The 22,357-nt window shown below is 38.9% G+C and overlaps 1 non-coding gene across 1 annotated transcript; it reads right to left on the reverse strand.

Annotated features, from left to right (window-relative positions):
- Nucleotides 1-22,250: 22,250 nt before the first annotated feature.
- Nucleotides 22,251-22,357, reverse strand: LOC111766627 (U6 spliceosomal RNA). The gene has a single exon (XR_002798614.1). It is a non-coding gene; the product is annotated as a U6 spliceosomal RNA (small nuclear RNA).

Raw genomic sequence — 22,357 nt, forward strand, 5'->3', positions numbered from 1 at the left:
CCTGTGTAGGGGAACCCCACACGCAAGGAGTGCACCCCGTAAGGAGAGCTGCCCAGCGCGAAAGAAAGTGCAGCCTGCCCAGGAGGGGCACCACACACATGAGAGCTGACACAGCAAGATGATACAACAAAAAGAAACACAAATTCCCATGCTGCTGACAACAACAGAAGCAGACAAAGAAGAACAAGCAGCAAATAGACACAGAGAGCAGATAATGGGGGGGTTGAGGGGGAAGGGGAAAGAAATAAAATAAAAAATATAAAATAAAATAAAAAATATTTTTTAAAAAAGTGGTGGTAAGGAAAGATAATCTTGATTCAATAGGTTATCTTGGATTTTCATAAAATAATTGAGAAAGTAGTTTTTCCTGTGGTGCTAAAATAAAAACTTGTTAATTAGCATAAACACAGTAAAGACATAAAAGTAAAATGCAAAGTACTAAAAAGTTAAGTTCATTTAATATGTTATACATTGCTTTGGGTGTTTAGAAAGTGTATAAAGATTAAGAGATAGACTAGTATTATCAAACTCTCTTGTATTAATACACTCAAACCAGGCCCAAATACCATGCGTGGTGCCTCTCCATTTGAGTTATTGGCTATGTTGGTCACTGACCCCTAAAATAATAAAGGTATCTATTACATCTCTGGTTATGCTCCTAAAGTGGATGGAGAGTATGTAACAGTTTCAGACTCCTGCAGCAGCTGGTGATGGCTCAATATGGCCAGATGTACAATGGACTTTACCTCCAGACTGACTCTGTTTCATTGTGCTGAAGGGCACTATGGACCAGGCCAGTTAAATATTGGAGTCTACCTTCCTAGCTTCTCTCTAGGGTCAGTGGTGCCATAGCATCCTGGCTGTGTGAAGGGCACATCATTGGAGCTCCACACGAGTCAAGGAGGCCTGGGGCTTGAACCGTGGACCTCCCATGTGGTAGATGGACACCCTAACCACTGGGCCAAGTCCGTTTCCCTAGTCTCAGCGTTACTGGGCAAAAAATGTTCAGACAAATGTGCAGCTTTAAATGCCTCATTTTTGCAGAGGGATATTGAATGTGTTAAAAGTCCTGATAAACTTAATTTATTTTCTAAGCAGTTAATGAATGTACCTATAAAACAAAAGAATGGATCGCTCAAGTACTGTATTTTGCTTGCCATATGCCTGTCTTGTTATTTTCTATACTGTCTTTGTGAGTTTATGCCTAGGGCAGTGCCTCTCTTCATATCTCTCCTAGCTGATGTAAGCATGACCACTGCTGCAGGAACTGGAGTTGGCAGTTTATACCCAAACACAGTAGATCTACCACAATCTCCGTACAATTAACCAACAGCATAAAATAACTCAAGGAAGAGTACTGTTTACCATCAATGTTGGGAGGATGCAGGCTCTGAAGGTCCCTGGGCTTTCTCATTCTCAGGTCCAGTATGTCATGGCTGGCCCCCTTTTTGGGTCCGCCTACCACCATCTTCTTTATCCTTTTAAGAGGACCATTTATCTTCAAAATTCTAATTAAGTTTATTTCTTACAGAATCAACACCCTATTAGTCATGTGGGGATTTCATCCAGTTCCAACCAGGGTGCCAGACCTGTCTTCCCTCAACCTCAATAGAATAGTCAGAGAGGTTTATGCCATCAGGCAGGGACTATTGCCCTAACCAGCAGGAAGTAACTACAGAAGAATGAACATTGCTCCTACGCACCCCTTAAGAATAAGTGTGAACTCTCTTCGGGGGGAGTTGAGGTAGGTTAGTACAGGGAAACAAGGAAAAGATGAGCCACAATATGGCCTACAGTCAACATGGCCAAGAGACAACATGACCGACAGACAACATGACCATGAGACCCTGCTGTTACCTTGACCGTGATCTTGAGGTCCCAGTTAACACTTTCCAGGACCTCCCTTGGCTGGGCCTTGGATATTCCAAACAATTCTCACCATTGGCCCTCACCATTGGCAGGGTAGCTAATAACAGCTGGAGCCCCTGCCCTTAGAATTATCAAGGGGAGGAATAACTGATAGTCTAAAAGTTGACCACACAAGTCAGAGCTCACTCTCTCTGCCTGGAGGAGCCCACACTAAATCTCAGTATTTCCCTCCTTCTCTCCCGTTTCTCAGCAACCTCTGATCTTTCCCCCATTCCCCAATAAATTCTTTTTACTGGCCTAAAAGCAAACAAACAAACAAAAGAAAAAATTAGTTTAGGCATAAGGGGAGTCTATGTAGATACACAAAGGACGTCAGCTATTTGCTATTCTGATTGGTTGCCTTTCTACATTTATCTATTAGCTTTCAGTTATCTGCTTACAGTTATCCAGCAGAGTTATCCAGGACTTCTTTTGAGTCCAGGACTTCTAAACTTGACCTTGTGACCAGGGTCTTTGGTGGGCTTTATTCTGAGCAGCCATCTTCCCTCATTTCCTATACTAACCTGCTTCAACTCCCCCCTCAGAGAGTTTACACATTTATTCTTAAGGAGGAGCTGAAGGGCAATGGTCATTCTTTTGTAGCTATTTCCTGCTCATTAGGAGGAGTAGGCCCTACCTGACAAGGTATGAAATTCTCTGGCTATTCTACTGAGGTTGAGGGAAGGTGGGCCTGGCACCATGGTTGGAACTGGATGAAATCCCCACATGACTAATACCTTTTACTGGAAGGCATCAATTTGGATGAAAGAAACTTGGTTAGAATTTTGAGGATACATGGTCTTACTAAAAGGATAAAAAGATGATGGTAAGTAGCCCCCAAATAAAGGCCAGCAATGACATATGGGGCCATGGGAATGAAGAAGGCCAGGTGCCTCTAGAACTACATCCTCTCAAAGCTGATGGGCTTAATCTTGTAAGTTTCAAGTGTAGTCTAGGAAACTGCCACCCCCAGTTCCTGCAGCGGTGGTTATGCCTAGGACAGCTAGGAGAGATATGAGGAGAGGCACTGCCCTAGACATAAACTCACAAAGACAATATAGGCAATAATGAGATAAGCATATGGCAAGCAAAATAAAGACAATATTTAAGAGACCCATTCTTTTATCTTATAGGCACTTTAATTACTTAGAAAATTAAGTTTACAAAAACTTTTAACATGTTCAATATCCTTCTGCATATGATCTAGGATAGAAGAGATACTATTATATTCATCAGGTATATAGGTACAACACTTAATACTAATCAATTCACTAATCAATGCACAAGTTTTTCTTTGAGTTGCAGGTCATAGACCTAAACTTCAGGTTTGCCATACCATACATGTCTGTCTATGAGAGCAGGCCTTAATACCAATTGTGTTAAAGTTCTACTCACATTACTCTGGTAATTATTGCCCCACTTAGTATGTTCTTCCACAGCCAGCATGAGGCAGCATCATTGGTCCTTGGAGGGAAATCCCAGTGTTTCACCGCCTGCTGCATAGCACCTGTATTAGTCAGCCAAAGGGGAGCTGATGCAAAATACCAGAAATTGGTTGGCTTTCAAAAAGGGTATTTATTTGGGGTAGAAGCTTTGAGTTACCAGGCCATAAAGCATAAGTTCCTTCCCTCACCAAAGTCTGTTGCCATGTGTTGGAGCAAGAAGGCTGCTGACAATCAGCAAAGGTTCATGTTTCCTCTCCCTCTTAAGGCTCCATGGTCACAGCTTCTTCCAATATCAGCTGTAGGCTGGGAAAAAATCTTGTCTTTCTCCCAGGGCTCATTTCTCTCTGGGCTCAGCTGCCCTGCTCTCTGCACAAGGCCAACTGTAAACTATCAGGTGAACAGCTCATCTCTCTTCCCAGGGCCTCTGCTGTGCTTAATGGAGCCTTCTGTGTGTATTTATTTCAAGGGCTCCAGGATCAAAACTCTAACTAAGTACCCTGCCTTATCGTTTTTTCCTGTGATTCCCTGCTCACCAAGAGGGTGGGGACTCGATGTCCTACTAATGTGGCCCAATCAAAGCCCTAGTCATAATTTAATCAAGTAAAAGTTGCGGTCACCCCTCAGGCTGAAGTGTGGTTTGCTGGCCTGGCGGGGGAGCGGCCGCGGCAGGCCAAGCCGCTGCCCCCATAATAGGGTGGCTGGTCGGACTCACCGCCACCCCTGAAGGGAGCTCGGCATGGGCGCAGAGTGCCCTCGGGTCTCCCCTTCTCGGCAGCCATGCTTCCATGGCCACCCCTCCTCCCGGATGGCGCCACACGATGCCTGTAGGGCGGCACCCTTCTTCTTCTTTCTCCCTGCGCAGGCGCAGGGCAGAAAATTCCAGTCTGCCCTTTTCCCCTCCCCCGACAGCAGCAACAGCCAGGTGTGGGCGGAAAAATCCAGCCCGCCCTTTTCCCTTCCCCCGACAGCAGCAACAGCCAGGCGTGGGCGGGAAACTCAAGTCTGCCCTCCACCCCAGCAACAGCAGCCACCAATCCCTAAACCCTGCCCCTTCCCCCAGCAACAGCGACAGCCAATCCCTAACCACCACCCCTCCCCCGTCCAGTACCGCCCACTGACCTTTTGCCGGCAACCAATCAGAACAGGGCGTGGCTTTGACCAATCAGCCTTCCCCAGCCCCTATAAAACTGTTGCCTCTCCCTCAGTAAAGTGGACTTGCGTGTTTACCTTGTCTCCGCGGTAGTTCTTCTGCCGTGTGCCCTCCAGTCCTGAGAGCCCCCGACAAGGGCCTGGCCTCCCTTGTCCCCAGTTCGTCGCCTGCTTCTCCGGGCGACCCCTTCGTCGCCGGGCGACCCCGTCAGCCGAACCGCGCAACCCCTTGTGAGACCGATCCCTCGTCTGCTGCCGGACCGACCCCTCGTCCGCGGCCAGACCCCACCTCTACCGACCGAGCAAGCCGCCGCAAAAAGTGAAACCTCTGAATTCAATACCATCTAAAGGTATCACTAGTCTGGAGGAACAGACCAGATTACAAACATAATCAGTATTTCTTTTTGGAATTCATCAATAATATCAAACTGCCACAGCACCGTTTGGTATTATGAAATAGTCGGTCTATTGGCAATGTCCATTGTAAACCTGGCTATACTGAGCCATCACTGGCTGCTGCAGGAGTTTAAAACTACAACATACTTTCTGTCCATTTCAGGAGCTATTCCAGAGATGTGGTAGTATAACTGGATTTTGTCTAGGTTCTTGACTATGCTGCAGAAATGAACTTCAAGAGCACATTGGGTAAGTTAGGCCAATAATTTATTAAGGTACAGAGGGAAGAGAAATGGGAGAAAATAACAGATCATGGGTACTAGGTAGAGAGAAAGGGGCTGAAAAGTAATAAAGCGGGCTGATTTACAGACTACAATTCCCCATTATAGATTATAAATACCCAGGTTTTACTTGTGTGTTGATCCATGCAGGGGGACATGGTGAGAGCAGAGTACAGAAGGCAGAATGGGGCAGGACCTGTACTAGGACAAGATGAAGGCAAGAGAGCAAGAGGTCTTTGTGCTTGCTTTTAAACCATTATTATTCCAACCCTTTGCAGGGGAGGAGTTCCAACTGTTTGCTGTTTTGATTGATTACCCCACCCATCAATCCCCCAGAAGGGCCCAATTATAAAGTCCTTGTGGAATAATCTGGGGCTTCTCCTGGCTTCCAGAGGAAATCTTGTTCTGAATGGCAGAATCTTGTGGGGGAAGGGTCTTCCAGCAGCCATCTTGGGCCTATTGATGTCCACATGGACTCTTGGCCAGGTTCCAGATTCATCTATTGATTTCCTACCTTACTGGCCAGCTTCAGTAGACCTTTTATTATTTTAGGTGTCCTAGTGACTAACCAATAACTCAAATGGAGAGGCAACCATGCAAGGTGCTGGAGGCCTGGTTTGAAGGCACAGAAGAGTTTGACAACACGAAGTCTATCTCTTAGTTTATATACATTTTCTAAATACTTCCAGTGCAGTTTATAGCATATTAGACGGACTTAACTATTTCAGTACTTTACTTTTTACTTTTACACCTTTACATGATTACGTTAACAGGTATTTTACTTTAGCAGTACAAGGAAAACTACTTTTTCCATTGTTTTATGAAAACCTAAGATCCACAATGGAATCAAGACTATCTTCTCCCTACCACCACTCTAATATGCAGAATGAGGTGGCCTCAGACAGGTTTCCCTGTTATGAAGGTACTTTTTGTTATCAATATCAGCTCAGGATTCTATTTAGTAATGGCTTCCTGGAAATAGCCATTTAAATACTTCAGTTTATACAACGCTTTTGCAAACTTCTTATAATTAAACATAAGTTACTTTTTGTTACTAATATTAACTCATAGATTTCTACTTAATAATGATTTATCAGATTCAGTCACTCACATTATAATCTTTCAGTTTAGAAAAGGGTTTTTACAAACTTCCCATAACTATCTATAACCTCATGGACTATAGTTACTTCATCTCAAGACAAATTTCACCTTTGCAAAACACATTCCCTTATCTGATGCTACCTTCTACAACTTTCTATATTCAAGCCTTATCCTGCAAATTTCCACCCTGATATTATGAAAATCAACCATCTTATCTTAGGACAAAACACATTTCTTTAAACAAACATCAAATTTTAGTCAGTATTGACTATGAATTCACTTCCACAAACTTTTTACTTCTTTCTATATCCATTTAAGTCTCATATCACTCATTCTGTTCTGTGAAGAAAAAAAAACATTCATTTCAATTTACGCAAAAACATTTTTTAAAAAAAGAGCTTTGTAATAATTTAATTAGTCAAAACCTTACAATTTTCATCATCTTAAAAATGTAACACATATAATGCTAATTTATTTTATTAGTATCCTATAAACCTAGGAAGATTACACCCAAACTAAAAAAAATTGAAACCATTATAGTTTATGCAAGAAATGTCCTTTTTTTTTCCTTCCTCCACAGGAGGCTAAAACTTTTTTTTCCTTAATAAAATTCTAAAATTGTGAATAACCTTAAAAGCATACTGACTGCCAAGTTCTGGGATATGTTATAATTATTTAATTTGTTTAATCATAATTTCAAAAAATCTTTTCATAACTTTCAAGGACTTTTTCTTTACTTACTGAAATTTGGCCATTGGATTATTACTGTTATCTCAAAAGTTGTTAAAATTTAATTGGGGAATTACAGAACAGATTATACAAAACAAGGTTTGTTCTGTAATATTCCCTCTGTCCCAATCATTTTAATTTCCAGGCCTAGTAAATAGAATTCTAGGCTAAACTCACATTTCCTCTACCTTTCCACACCCAACCCATCCCCTTAGTTTCCTCAACTGATTTTATTGGAATTCAGTCAAGGGTAGGAGAAGACCCTGAGGATACAGTAAGCTATGGAAGAATTCAGGATAAACTTTTTCATTTCTTTCCTTTAAATAACTTCTTTATTCAGATTTTATGTGACTTTTTATCCTGTATGGCTTCTCCAGTTTGGACTTTGGGAGTACTCATTTACCTATATAAGCACCCATTCAATTTTTAGCATTTTGAATAGAGCTCTTTTAAGAATTTTAATTTGTTAATTTAATATTACCATTTGGCAGTATGAAAATATACACTGAACAAGTAGACAAACACAAAAAGAGTTAAGGCATGCCAACAGAAAAAATAAAACACGTTCATTTGGCTCATAATTATCACTCCTTCGGTTTGGTTATGTACAAGCCCTCCATCATTTCACCTCTGATTTTTACTGCTTTTAAGATCTCCTCTGAAATCAGTGTTGCCTATAATATGTAAGCTCATTCTTGGAAACACTTTTATTAGTAAGCAACAACCAGTTAGGAATACTTGAACAGTATAAATGCAGTTAAGTACTAATTTAACCATTTGACAGACATTTAACACATATTCTGGATTACTACTCTTTAAGAGTACACTTAGATTCAAAGTTCAGGAATAAACTATTGATTCAAAACTGAAATTTGTTTTTAACACCTTAACAAAAATTTTGATCAAAATAAAACGTGACTAAAACTGAAAACATTGTCAAAATAACATCCCATTTAAACTCTTCCACAGTTTACACAAGTATTATGAGCTTTAGACTGTAATATAACTGACCGTTAACTCTGCACAGGCAATTGGTTAAGGAATCTTTCATCTCTCCTGTGCTAGGTGCATATCCTTTAACTTGAACTTTCCTTCTTAGCTGCAGGAGGCCTTTGCTACTTGTTCTGCCTCAAAAGCCACCTGCAACCTCTTAATAGGGACCATACTATAGCTGCCACTATCTAGGAGTCTCCCGAGTCCTTACTTAAGTTCAAGTGTTCTACTATGTGCTGTAGGATAGCCAGTATACCTGCCAGAGTTTTTAGGACATCCCCATATTCTCTTGGTGGCTCCCACTCATCCTGGAGGACAGCCATCCCTCCACACATGGACATTATAGGCCAACCTGGGATTTCTCTCACAGATTCTCCTTTCCCTAAACTCATACCCACTACTGCCGGTGGTCCTTCAGTCTCCTGGCTGTGGCTCACCAATAGTTACAACCCAGTTCCTGAAGGCCACGAGCTGGTGAGGCTGTGAGCAAAAGAACACACTGGCATTTAGTCAGGTATAAGATTTATTGGGACTTAAGTACAGGAGAGGCTCTCTGAAGGCAGTCGTTCAGAGAACGAAGATAGTGCTCTGTAAAAAGATGAGAAAACGAGGGGTGAGACATTAGGGGTTTCAGAACAAGGACATTCCACAGGGTATGAGAACAGAGTTCCTGCTAGGGTCCCATGAAGTCACACATGGGGTTTGGTGATATATTCATTACACGCACAGGAAGGACATTTCTCAAGAATGCTTACTGCTTTGGGAAGATTATAGTTTATACCATCTATGTATTTTCTTCCCTCTGGGGAGGGTTGATCTTTAACTTTTGTCTAGGTCACTCAAGTGGCTATGTGCTAAGGACTTAGAGGGGGCCCTGGGTCCCCACAAAAATAAAGGCATTGTATATGATCCAGACTGCTTTTAGGAAACCAGGTATGGTTCTATGATTTGGAGTCATGGGGATAAGAACGTCTAGGGGAAAGGGCTTCCTGCATCAGAAGAAAATAATAGAAAACCAATATTTAATTGGAGTTCATTTTATGGGAAATTCACTAAAATACCTCTTTACAATCTTTCTCACAGTTAGGCAAGCTAGAATCATTCTATGGCCCTGTGATTATTTGAAGCTGTATGTACTCTAGAAAAACATGTTCTTAAATCTAATCCATTTCTGTGGGTTTAAACCCATTGTAAGTAGGACCTTTTGATGAGGTTGCTTCAGTTAAGGTGTGTCCCACCTCTATCAGGATCGGTCTGAATCCTATTACTGAGGTCCTTTATAAGAGAATGAATTCAGAGAGAGAGACAGCCACAGAAACAAGAAGCTGAAATCAGTGAAACCCGGAAGAGAGCGAAGAGACCAGCAGAGCCACCATGTGCCTTGCCATGTGACAGAGGAGCCAAGGATTGCCACTAGCTTGTCTTCAGGAAGAAAGCATCACCTTGATGATGCCTTGATTTGGACATTTTCCTGGCCTAAAAACCATGAGCAAATAAATTCCTGTTGGTTAAGCCAATCCATTTCATCATATTTGCCCAAACAGCCTAGGAAACAAAAACAAGCCCCATTGCTACTAGAGTTCGTTAGATGATGTATATCCATGAACTAGCCAGAATTATGAGGGCTTACTATATCCAGGGGATTCTGCTAAGGCATCACATTTATTTCATGTAATTCTCCCTCAAGACTGACTGAGGTGGATACTGTTTACAGATAAAGAAATTGCATTTCAGTAAGTTTTAGTAACCTTTTTTAGATTATGCTATGGTAACAAATAATGACAAAATCTCCAAGGTTTACTAGAAAGCTCTAAAAACAATGTCCCCAATGCAAGTAAACTTATTTGGTGCCCACATCGTGGTTTCTAAACACCATCCCCACTTAAAAGGAACCTAGTCTGTGGCAGTAAATATCCAAGGTGAACCTAGAATATTTTATAGTGCCTGAAAGCAAGCAAGTATTCAAAGACAGATTGGACATGTTAAAAGGACATGAGATCCAAATTGTGGATAATTTAAATAACAAAGAATAATAATGAAGGATTATAATATTATATATTTTTTTAATCCATGGGTCCATAATGATACTTGAAATTAAATGGGTGTGGCAGGCAGTGATTTCTTAGCCATAACACCAAAAGCATAAATGACAAAAGAAAAACTAGAGAAAATGGAATTCATCAAAATTTAAAATTTTTATACTTCAAATGACATTATCAAGAAAGCAAAAAATCCAATTAATGAATGGGAGAAAATAGCTGTAAATCATCTATCTGATATGTGCTTAATATAAAAAAGAAACAACTCCTACTACTCAATAACAAACCAATTAAAAAGTGGGCAAAGGATATGAATAGACATTTCTCCAAAGAAGACATATTAATGGCCAATAAGCACATGAAAAGCCATTCAACATCATTAGTAATCAGGGAAATATAAATCAAAACCACAATGAGATACCACTTCATACCAACTAGAATGGATGTTACCAATGAAACATAAAATAACAAATGTTGATGAGGATGAAGAGAAATTGAAAACCTTGTATATTGTTCGTAAGATTTTTAAATGGTACAACTGCTATGGAAAACAGTTTAGTGATTCCTCAGAAAGTTGAATATAGAATTACCATATGACCTGGTAATCCCACTTCTAGATATATAGCCAAAATACTGAAAGCAAGGGTTCAAATAGATACTAGTACACCAGTGTTCATAGCAGCATTATTCACAATAGCCAAAAGGTGGAAACAGCCTAAGCGTTCATGGAGAGATGAATGTATAAACAAAATGTGGTATAAACATACAATGCAATGTTATTCATCCATAAAAAGGAATGAAGTTCTGATACTTAATACAACATAGATGAACACGAAGACACAATGTTGAATGAAATATGTCAGACACAAAAGGATAGATAGTGCATGATATCACTTATATGAAGTACCTAAAATAATTGAATTCATAGAGACAGAAAGTAGATTACAGATTACCAGGAGCCAGACCAGGGGATAAAATGGGGAGTTATTTCGTAAAGGGTGCAGAGATTCTGTTTGGGGTAATGAAAAAGTTCCAGTAATGGATGGAAGTGATGATAGCATAACATCATAAATGTAATTAATACCACTGAATTGGAATTGATACTTGAAAGTGGTTAAAATGGGAGATTTTGAATTGCATATATGTTAACATAATAAAAAAAATTTAATCTACCAAACATGAATAAAAATGAGGTTTAATAATGATGAAAAATTAAATATGTGGGAGGGGAAAAAAAGAAGTTTTCTTTACAGAAGAATACCAGATAATAAATGCAGTTGAAATAATAGAATGGGGAAAATCACCAATTTGCAACTACTAGTGAAATAATTTTAGATCATCAACGTATGCTAAAATCAATGAGGAAAGCTTTTTGGTGATCAGGATATTCACCTAGCCTCTAAGTATCACCTCGCAGATTATTTATGAAACCCAAAAGGATAAAGGAATCTTCTTCAATGGAGAAATAGATACCACCTTAGCAAAGTGGTCAAACTTAACCCTCACCAAAAATGGGAAAATTCGAACTTATTTGTGCCTCTTGATTGTGATATAAATAGCATCACCTGTGTATTATCTCTTCCTGCCATAAATGTTTAACATGAATCTAAGGAATCGTGAGGAAAAGAAATCAGACAAACCCAGAATTCTATAAAAACTAGAACCAGGCAAACCCAGAACCCAGAATCAGACAAACCCAGAATTCTATAAAACTACTAGGCCGAACTCTTCAAAAATATCATTTTCATGAAAGATGGATCAAAAAATGTCAGGGAACTGTTCTAAATTAAAGGAGGCTAAAAACACAGACAAGTAATAACAATGCATGATTGGTGCTTTGATCTTGAATCCGAAAGAGAATAAATGTGCAAAGATTATTATTGTGTCCAAGAAATTTGACTATGGATTGCATATTAAATAATATTGTTGTATAAATGTTATATTTCTTAGCTATGATCGTAGTTTTGTGGTCACATAGGAGAAAGTCCTTGTTCTTAGGACACACATGTTGAAATATTGAGGGGTAAAATACCATTATACCTATTACTCTCAGATGGTTCAGCAAAAATAGGAGGATATCAAGAAAGGGGGCCAGAGAAATTTAGCCAATGTGGCAAAATGTTAGTAATCTATGAATCTAAGTGAGCGTATTGATTGAACTATTTTTTCCAACTTTATTTTGAAAATTTTCACAGTAGGAAGTTTAAGGAATAACCACCATGGTTTCAACTATGAAGATTTATTATGCTCAGATTACATGCACGTAGCAACAGCTACAGCCCAGGTCTGGCTCTGCAACTTTATTCCAGAATCCAAGCTGAAGAAGCAGCCGCTACTTGGGCCCCACACTTTCTGTGGCGGGGGAAAGGAGAGCAATGACCACATGGTGCAATGATGCTTAAAGCTTCTGCACAGACATGGCGTGTGTCACAGCCACTCATATGCCCCTGGACCCAGCCATCCCATGACTAGCCCCATGTCAGGTGGGAGCTGTACCCCTCCTGTAGGGTGGCAGTGAATGAGGATATGTAACTCCATTTCAGGGTAGAAAGTAAATCATTGGGATCAAGAATCCAGTCTAGAGTAGTCATTTTCCCAAGATCCCAAAGTTACACCGGAATTCCAACTCAAACCTGTCTCACTCCAAAGACTATGTTTTTGTTTTCTTTCTCAAATTTTTATTTTTTTCCCAATTATTTGACTTACATTTGCAAATCATTATACATTTAACTTGGCTTAAAATTTTTAAAAAAATACATAAAAATGTACACAGTGAAATGTTTCCCTCCCTTTGTTCCATTCATATGTCCTTACCCCTCCCTCACCTTTGATACTTCTGGTGTTAGATGCTTCTATCAGCTGACCCAAATACATATCTTATTTTCCCCTGCTTTTACCCACAAAGCAACAAACATACGCATGGTTCTGCAGCTTGCAAAGCCGTGCTTTTATTCAGTTTCTGTTAGTCTGGGTCCTCCGAGGAACAGATGCCAAGACAGGATTAACTATACAAGGATATTAGTAGGGGAAATGCCTGCAGAGAAAACAAGAAGGAAGCCAGTAAGTTTGACCCCACATGAAGGAGAGAAGAGAGGATGTTTGGGTGCAAGTATTCTTGACCACCCACGGAGTCTAAAGAAAGTTCCTCAGGGGCTCTCAAGGCAAAAATCAGCCATCGGAGGAGTCCCTCCTCTTCCAGGAGTGGGCCTGCCTTAGTAACCTCACTGTGCTCAGTCTTGGGCTGGGAGACGCCCGTGGGAAGCGTGGCCTTGGTGCAAAAGTGGCAAAGGATTTCAGAGCTCAGCAGCTGAGGCCCTTGGTCAATTCCACTCCCTGTCCTTGGAGGACTATGAAACACATTCTTGCGGCACCTCGCAGCATATTTTTGAAGTCAAATAAAGAAGCACTCGATGTGCATTTAGTGGGGCCTGAAACAAACACACTAGAATCAGACTATTACCTTATATCAGTGCTCAACCCTCTCCAACTTCCTCTAGGACAACTGTGTGAGGACTGGCACAGATACTCCTATGAAATAACAGAAGAGGAAAAAGCAGGTGCAAGCCACAGCTTTTCCTTCCATTAGTTTGCAATGCCATGAGGTATTTGATACCTCCTTTACTTACTTCAATATTACTCCTTGCCAACTCAGTTATGGACAGAGGTGGTGGTGGTATGGCGGTGGTGATGGTGGTGCCTGTGTCTGTGTCTGTGACTGTGTACTGGTGAGGTAGGTTGGGGGTTTTATGGAGAAAAGACAGGCAGTTGAGTATAAAGATATATACGTACGCCACTCCTTCAGCTTCTATTCTTAAACCATCCCTTTCTTCTTTACACTATAAGGAAATCTTACCACTTCTTTCCTAATAGAAAAAAAAAGAACCCGGGCTAAAGATCACCAAGACATAGAGCTCATAAATTAATATTTCATTTCATTTTATATATAAAGATATATATATAAGCACATGAATTGTGTTAAGTAAATTTTTTAGACTTTTAATCCTCATTAATAGATATCAAATAATGTTCATTAAAAGGCTAATACTTCATTAAGTCTTGGCTATTTTTAATTAAATCACAAGTTGATAGAGTAGTATGGATTACTTATTCCACACACACACCCTCATTTAGTAGATAGAGAAGATGAGTCATGGAAAGGCTAGTATCTGGCTCAAAGTCATATAGAATGCTAGTATAGCATCTGGGATAATTGGAAACATCAGGCATGCAGAAAATGCCAGGACTCCTGAAATTGGCACGTGGTACTTACAGCCCTCTGAATCATCCCAGTATGCAGCAGCCCCACCAAGTCCTTCAGAAGGAAAAAAAAAGAATTCCCCTCCCATTTGCTTAAAATTTCAAAGATGCACTAATCCCGGAAACACATGTTAATATGGATTTTCTTTGATGAAAGGGGACAAATATGTTCTCCAGAAATAAGCTCCTCTCCCAGCCTCTAGCCTCTTTCAGGACACAAAGCCTACTAAACTATGTACAAACTCAGTCCTTTAGGATGGGGCTTCCTGGCTCCTGGGGAGTGGCATGAGAGCTGGTTAAGGTAATGCTCTTTTTGTGTAAAAAAGCACTTTCCTCCAGAATCTCTCTCTTTTAATATACATAACATTTCCCCTACTTTTTGTTGTTGTTTTAATTTCCTGACCAGCAATGCCTGGTCCCTGCCCAGGATGCTTGCCAGCCCTTCCCCCTCCCAGACCATCCAATTTTGACATACCCTGAATAGAAAACACAAGTTAAGTCACAATCACCCAAAAGCCACCTACACCATCTGGTGACACACATGAAATGTAGTATAGTGAGGGATAAAAGCACAGACTCCAAGAGTTGGAGCACAGGCATTTTTAGGGAGTAAAAATATTCCATATGATACCATGATGGTGCATCAATGATGTAACACATTTATCAAAACACAGAGAGCTCCACAATATGAAGAGTGAACTCTAATGTAAACTAGACTTCAGTTATTAATAATGTATCGATATTGCTTCATCAATTGTAACAAATGTACCACACTAATGCCAGATATTAATAATAGAGGAAACAATGCATGTGTATGGGTATATGGGAGTTCTGTACTTTCTGTGCAATTTTTCTATAAACTTAAAACTACTTTAAATGTAAATTTTATTTTAAAAAAATTTAAGGCCTGGGTTCTGGAGCCAGACTGCCTCGGCTTAATCCCAGCTCTTCACTTCATAGCCCTCTGACTTAGGGAGTTTGGACCATAATTTACTTAATCACACACACTCTCTTTGATGTACACTTAGAATGGTTGAAATATTTTGCTACAGTGAACATCTATCTATTTAAAATCTATGCCCCATTGTAAGTATTTCTTCACAAGTGTTTCCTCACAGTGGAATTGTTTGGTCAAGGGTAAGTGGCCTTGAAATTTTGATGGGTACTGCCAAAATGTCCATCAAAAGGCATTAACCTACAAGACAAAAGCAGAGGTATGTTTATTTCAGATTGCAGTTGTGACTATTATCCTAGTCATAAAAGATTACATTTTCATGCATTCTTGAATTTATGATAAAGGATTTGAACCAGTCCCCCTCCACATTTCTGATTGAGTTCCAGGATCTAATGGGAATATTCTCTCATCTTTCATCTTTTCTATTCAGGTACAGCACCTTTTTTTACCTGGCCTACTATTTACTAGTTGGGGTCATCATAGAAAAATGTAAGCTCAGAGCCAATGATTGCACTTTCTAGTCAATCTGGGGTTCAAAAGTGCTGGATTTTATTTCTAAATATTTATTGGTTCTTTTCCACACAATTGCATATCTTCCATCAGAACCAGGTGATCTACACCAAAATGACATAAAACACAATGTTGAGAATCTGAAGTGAATTTTTCTTAGTGCATTTCCCCTAGAACCCCTCACCCTCTCTTTCTTTCTTTCTTTCTTTTTTTGTCTTCAATTGTACAACTTATATATGCTCTGTAAAATTCCAATTTGGACAGTAAAGCATGAAAGTCCTTCTTGGCAAATTTTGCTATACTATGTATCTATATATCTATAGCTCTAGCTCAGATATCCTTATTTTCTTAATCCATTATTTAATGTCTAACTTTTAAAATAAATGTCCAAGTAGAAGTGGCAAGGCAATGAAATAAATGGACAACAATATAAAGAAATAGTAACTCTGAATAATTCTCTCTGTGACAACTGTGGGAGTATTTTGATAACTGTTGGCAGCAGGACACTGCATGTGATGTGGGGAAGGAAACCTTGGCATTCAAACAAGCAAATGGTTTGGCGACAGTTTATTAAATTTCTGCCATGCTTGCAAATGCCAGTAACAATTCCTCAGCCTGCCTATTTGCTACACATGACAGGTTTCAGAATGTTTCACAATTGTCATCAAAGAAATCATTCTTCAAAATTAAAAATTATATCAATGTTTAGAATTGTCACTATTTTTAAAAAAAGAACAAGCTTTATTAGGATTTACGTATTTAACCTGGGCATTTTGGGTGCCTCTTTGCCATAGAATCAGAGGCTAAATAAGCAAAGGAATTCAAGTGAAATTATATGTGATCCAGTCTTATCGTAGGTTTCTATCAGACTATTAAGTATTTTTTCAGACCAAAAATAACCCACATTCCTTCCTAAATGTATTTGTGATGGCAGTTAAGTACATGGGCAAAAGAGAAATGCACGATGACTTTTTCCACAGCTTTCAAATGAAATATACATAGGGGAAGTTAGCAGGAATGCCTGGAAAAACTGAGCCTAATCCCATTTCCATCTCCCTTTCACTTCACTGAGTAGGAACTAATGAATTCTTCAAGCAACAAACCTACAACACTCATGGAATGGCAGGAGAATGTGTTTCATGGAGCATGGACTAGACTATCAGGGAATTCTACCTCCCACTGCATTTCAAAGTAGGCAACTGGGAACTCTGATCTGGGGGAGCAAACTAATGCAGAAGCAAAAAAAGAAGCAGAGATGGATATGGAATTTAGAAGAAATATTGTTGAAACAATAATAAAAGGGACTACCACCTTTCTATATACCAGACAAAATATGGAGAATTGAAGTGGATAAGAGGCTAAGGGAGACAGCCAGTGGCTAACTTGAGAACGGGGGGTACGTGGTGGCAAAGTTGGTGAGGTGTTTGAACCATGAAACCATTTAGCCAACTATAGGGTAACTTGGTCATGGTGGATAAGAATTCTCTAAACACAGAGGCAAGGATGATACATTCATTGACTTTGTTTCACGTTGAGTGAGATGGCTTCCCTGGTAAATTCCACCAAATAATCAAAGTAGATTTAACACCAATTTTTCACAGTCTATCAGAAAATAGAGGGAGAACTTCCCAACATATTCTATGAGTCCAGTATTACTCTGATACCAAAATCAGATAAAGATATAACAAGAAAAGAAATCTATAGGCCAATGTTCTTTATGAAATGGACACAATGATCCTCAACAAAATACTAGCAAACTGAATCCAATGGCACATTAAAAGGATTATATACCATGACCTAAGTAGGATTTACCCTAGGAATGCATGGATGATTCAACATATAAAAATCAATAAATGCAATATACCACATTGATAGAATAAAGGGCAAAAAAACCACACAATAATTTCAGTAAATGCAGAAAAAAGCATTTGACAAACTCCATATCTTTCATGATAAAAATACTTATCAAAGTAGGACTAGAAGGGAACTTTCTCAAACCTGACAAAGGGCATCTGTGAAAAAAAAGAACCTAGCTAACATCTAAATGAGTGGTGAAAAACGGAATCATTTCCCCCTAGATCAACAATAAAACAAGATGTCCACTCTGACCATTTCTATTGACATTATACTAGAGATTCTAACCAAAGCCATTAGGCAACAAAAAGAAATAATAAGATAGTAAACGCTATCTCTGTTTACTAATGACATACACTTGGGTATAGAAAATCCTAAGAATCCACTAAAAAACTGTAGGAACTAATAAGAGTTCAACAAGGTTGTAAAATAAAAGATCAATATACAAAACTCAATTATGTTTCTATACATTGGCAATTACAACTCAGAAAATGAAATTAAGGAAAAATTCCATTTTATAATAGTAACAAAAGGAGTACAATACCTAGGTATATATAAGAAAAAGAAGTACAAGACTTGTACAATGAAAACTACAATACATTGTTAAAAGAAATTAAGGAAAATCTGAATAAATGACAAAACATTCCATGTTCATGAATTGGAAGAATAAATACTGTTGACATTGCAGCACTCCCCAACTAATCTACAGATTCAAAGAATCCCTATTAAAATCCCAGCTGCCATTTTTGCATAAATTGACAAGCTGATCCTAAAATTCATATGGAAATGCAAGGGACCCAAAATAGCAAAACAATCTTTAAAAAGAAAAATGAAGTTGGAGGGCTCATCCTTCCCAATTTCATATCTTCCTTCAAAGCTATAATAATTAAGACTGTGTGCTAATGGCTTAAGGATAGACATAAAGATCAATAGAAGAGAAATGAGAGTCTAGAAATAAACACATTTATGATAAATTGTGGGTTGTTGTTTTTTTTTTGCCCTGGGAGAAATAATTTATTAAATAGATATCAATGACTAATCCATTCCCAGAAGTTATTCTTTCATTTTTGTCTTGTCACAGCATCACCCAAATTTTTCTTCTAGATTTAACCAGTAGAGAGAAAGGTATTTATATACATAAAAACCTCTCATTAACCGTTCTCTTTTATTCTTTATCTGAGAAGGTGTGGGTTTATATTTAAATTTTTCTATTAAAGAACTCGTAAGTTTATAGAAAAATCATGCGGAAAATATAGTTTCCATCTACCCCCTTATTATTAACACCTTGCCTTAGTGTGGTACCTTTGTCACAACTGATGACAGAATATTAACATAACTATATTATTAACTATAGTCAATGATTTACATTAGGGATCACTGTGTTGTATAGCCCCCCCTTTTTTTATTCTTTTTTTTTTCAGTGAAACAATTTTTATCAAGTTAATGATAAGCAGTTAAAAGTGCAGTTACATGAGAAGATCATATTTTACATATTTAAACAATTTTTAATTGTCTTTACTTGCAAGGTGTTGAAGGTGGAACCCTCTCCTGAATCTTCTTTCTAGTGGTAGAATAAGGTACATACTGTTCTCGAGTGCCACTCACATTGAATTTATGGTTTGCCCATATGAATTTAGGAGCAGTAGGTGGTTTTGTTGTTGGGAGATCATCGGTCATGCAGTGAAGCCAACGATGCCATTCAGGGGGCACCATGCTTCCATCCATATCCCAGAATGTGTTTGTGCCATTCATTTCAGTAGTATATATAACCCATCGGTGACGGCCAAAGAACTGCTTGTTGTCTTCATAGTATTTGTTTCCATATTTGTCTTCCCCCACTAATTTACCAACCCTGACATCATTTGCCCTGAAAAAGACTCAGAGATAGCCGCGAAGACCACCGTGCCCACTGAGTTGCTGCCCTTTTTTTATACTAGTAACATATATACAACCTAAAATTTTCTCTTTTAACCAAATTAAAATATATAATTCAGTGCTGTTAACTACATTTACAATGTTGTGTTACCATCACCAACATATATTATCAAAACTTTTCCATCATGCCAAACAGAAATTCTGTACCAATTAAGCATTAACTCCCCATTCCCTACCATGGCCCCAGCCCTGGTAACCTGCATTCTAGTTTCTGACTTTATGAATTTGCTTTTTCTATGTAGTACATTGATTTTTGACAATGGCTTTGATGAATGGTTCAAATCCCTGCCGGCTGGAACTCTTGGTGTCACAACTCCTGCAGGAATAAACACAGTCTTCACATATCTGTTTTGGGGGGAGAGAAAGTTCATGTTGCAAATAATATTATCAAGAAAATTAAATGATAACCCACAGAATGGGAGAAAATATTTGCAAATCATAAATCTGATCAGAGACTTGTATCTAGAATATTCAAAGAACTCTTACAATTAATTATAAAAAGACAAATAACCCAATTAGAATAATAAAAAAGAGAGTGAAAGTTTTGGCGAGGATGTGGAAGAATTGGCACCCTTACACTTTGCTTTTAGGAAGGTAAAGTAGCACAGCCACTTTGGAAAATAGTTTGGCAGTTCCTCAAAACATTAAGCAAAGACTTAACCATATACTGGAATATTATCACAACAAAAAAGGAATAAAGTACTGATACGTGCTACAACATGAATGAAACTTGAAAACATGCTAAGTGAAAAAAAGCCAATCACCAAAGAGCATGTATTGTGTGATTCAATGTATTAAAGGTCCAGAATAGACAAATCTGTAGTCAGAAAGTATATTAGTATAGTAGTTGCTTAGGCTAGCAGGGATGAAGGGCAATTGGGGGGAAATTGGAAGTGCTGCTAAAAAGTATAAATTTATTTTAAGGAGCACAAGAATATTCTTAAAATTAAATTCTGGCAATGATTGCACAACCCTAAGAATATACAAAAACCATGGATTGTACACATTTAATGGGTGAATTGTATGGTATATGAATTATATCCCCATAAAACTGTTTCTTTTTTAATGTCCTGAGAAATCATAACTAGCTTTCTGAGAAGACGCTTTATTCCTAGTCCCTTTTTCATGACACTTACCTGCTCACCGCCTCCTTCTGAGGAGGAGACACAAGCTGGGTCCTCACCACCCAAAGCCGCCCACAAGCAGCTGCATGCAACCCGCATAAACAGTGCCCAAGAGAGAGAAATAGCACAGGCTGTAGAGCCAAGCTGCCCCGCTGAAATCCCTCCTCTCCACTTCTTAACCCTGAGACTTTACTTGCATCTCATGGTTCCGAATGATCACATGAAAATTTTGGATGAATAATAATATCTACCTCATAGCTTTGGGGCCTGATTAAAAGAATTAACACATCTAAGGCATTTAGCACACTAACAGGTACATCGTAAGCGCTCAGTAGAATCAGCGTTTGTTACTGCTACTGGCCTCTCCACATTCCAACCCTTTCTGGATGATTTTCACTCTACTACAAGTGGAGATGGTGGAGATGGTGGAGATGGCTTCGCGGGGCTCCCGGCAACAGCCCATGAGCCCCCTTTGCCGTGTCATAGGTTGACTGCACAGTCCTTTGGGAAGGGGAGGCAGTTTTGTGCAAGTCTTCATTGGTCAGGGTTGCTGTAAAAAGTACCACAGACTTCTTGGCCTGGACAACAGAAGCGTCTTATCTTGCAGTTCTGGAGACTGGAAGTACAATATCAATATATGCTGGCCGGGCCCTGCTTCCTCTTTGAGGGGAGAATCTGTTCCATGCCTGTCCCCTGGCTCCCGGAGGGTAGCTGGACACGCACGGCTTTCCTTGGCTTGTGGTAAAACTCCGCCTCTGCATCCAGCAGTGTTAACTCTCTTCTATCTCTGTCTCTGTCTCTCTGTATCGAAATTTCCTCTCCTTATTAAGACACCAGGCACAGTGGATTAAAGGTCCACTCTAACCCAGTTTGGCTTATCTTAGTCGGTAACATCTTCAACGATCCTCTTTACAAATGAGTTCACATGCCCAGGACCAGGGCCGAGAGAACATGAGCATGACTTGTGGGGTGACACAGTTCCACTAGAGTGCGTATCTGTAGTTCAATGGAATTTTGTATTTTTTTATTTTACATTTTCTTAATCAAGCATATGGCAACTAAAAGGACTCTTATTACCCCAATCTTGGAAAAATAGTTATCTGTAAAATAGATTAGGAATATAAAGAAATGTGTATAAGGGACAGCAATCATGATAAACATTGGGAGAAAAAAGGAGTAGGCTTGTTATTCCAGTTTTAATTAAGCTTTTCACTGATTTATAGTCTGATTGCTTTTTTTTTTTTTTTTTTTTTTTGGTTCAACTTAGGCAATTTCCCTGTTGGTATAAATCATCTTTTATAATCATTGTATATTTTATTCCCATCCCTTTTCTTTGCAATCTGTAATACTTAGATGCTTGAAAAGCTGGAAAATTCAATCCAGTGTCCTCTTACTTGAATTTTAAAAACGTCCATTATGTTTGCCAATGAAAATTTATTGAGAATCTAGATGGTAATATATAGTAGATCTACCAAATATTAGTACCTGATATTTAATTTATAATCAGGCTGACTGCCTGATTTTTACTTGTCCCTGTCTTACAAGGTTTTTGTTGTTTTGTTTTGTTTTGTTTTTTTCTTTTGGTATGCTTCACAAATTTGCATGTCATCCTTGCTCAGAGGCCATGCTAATCTTCTCTGTATCATTCCAATTTTAGTATATGTGCTGCTGAAGCAGGCAC

Source organism: Dasypus novemcinctus, chromosome 4 (genome assembly GCF_030445035.2).
Source record: "Dasypus novemcinctus isolate mDasNov1 chromosome 4, mDasNov1.1.hap2, whole genome shotgun sequence".
In the NCBI taxonomy this organism is placed as follows: domain Eukaryota; kingdom Metazoa; phylum Chordata; class Mammalia; order Cingulata; family Dasypodidae; genus Dasypus; species Dasypus novemcinctus.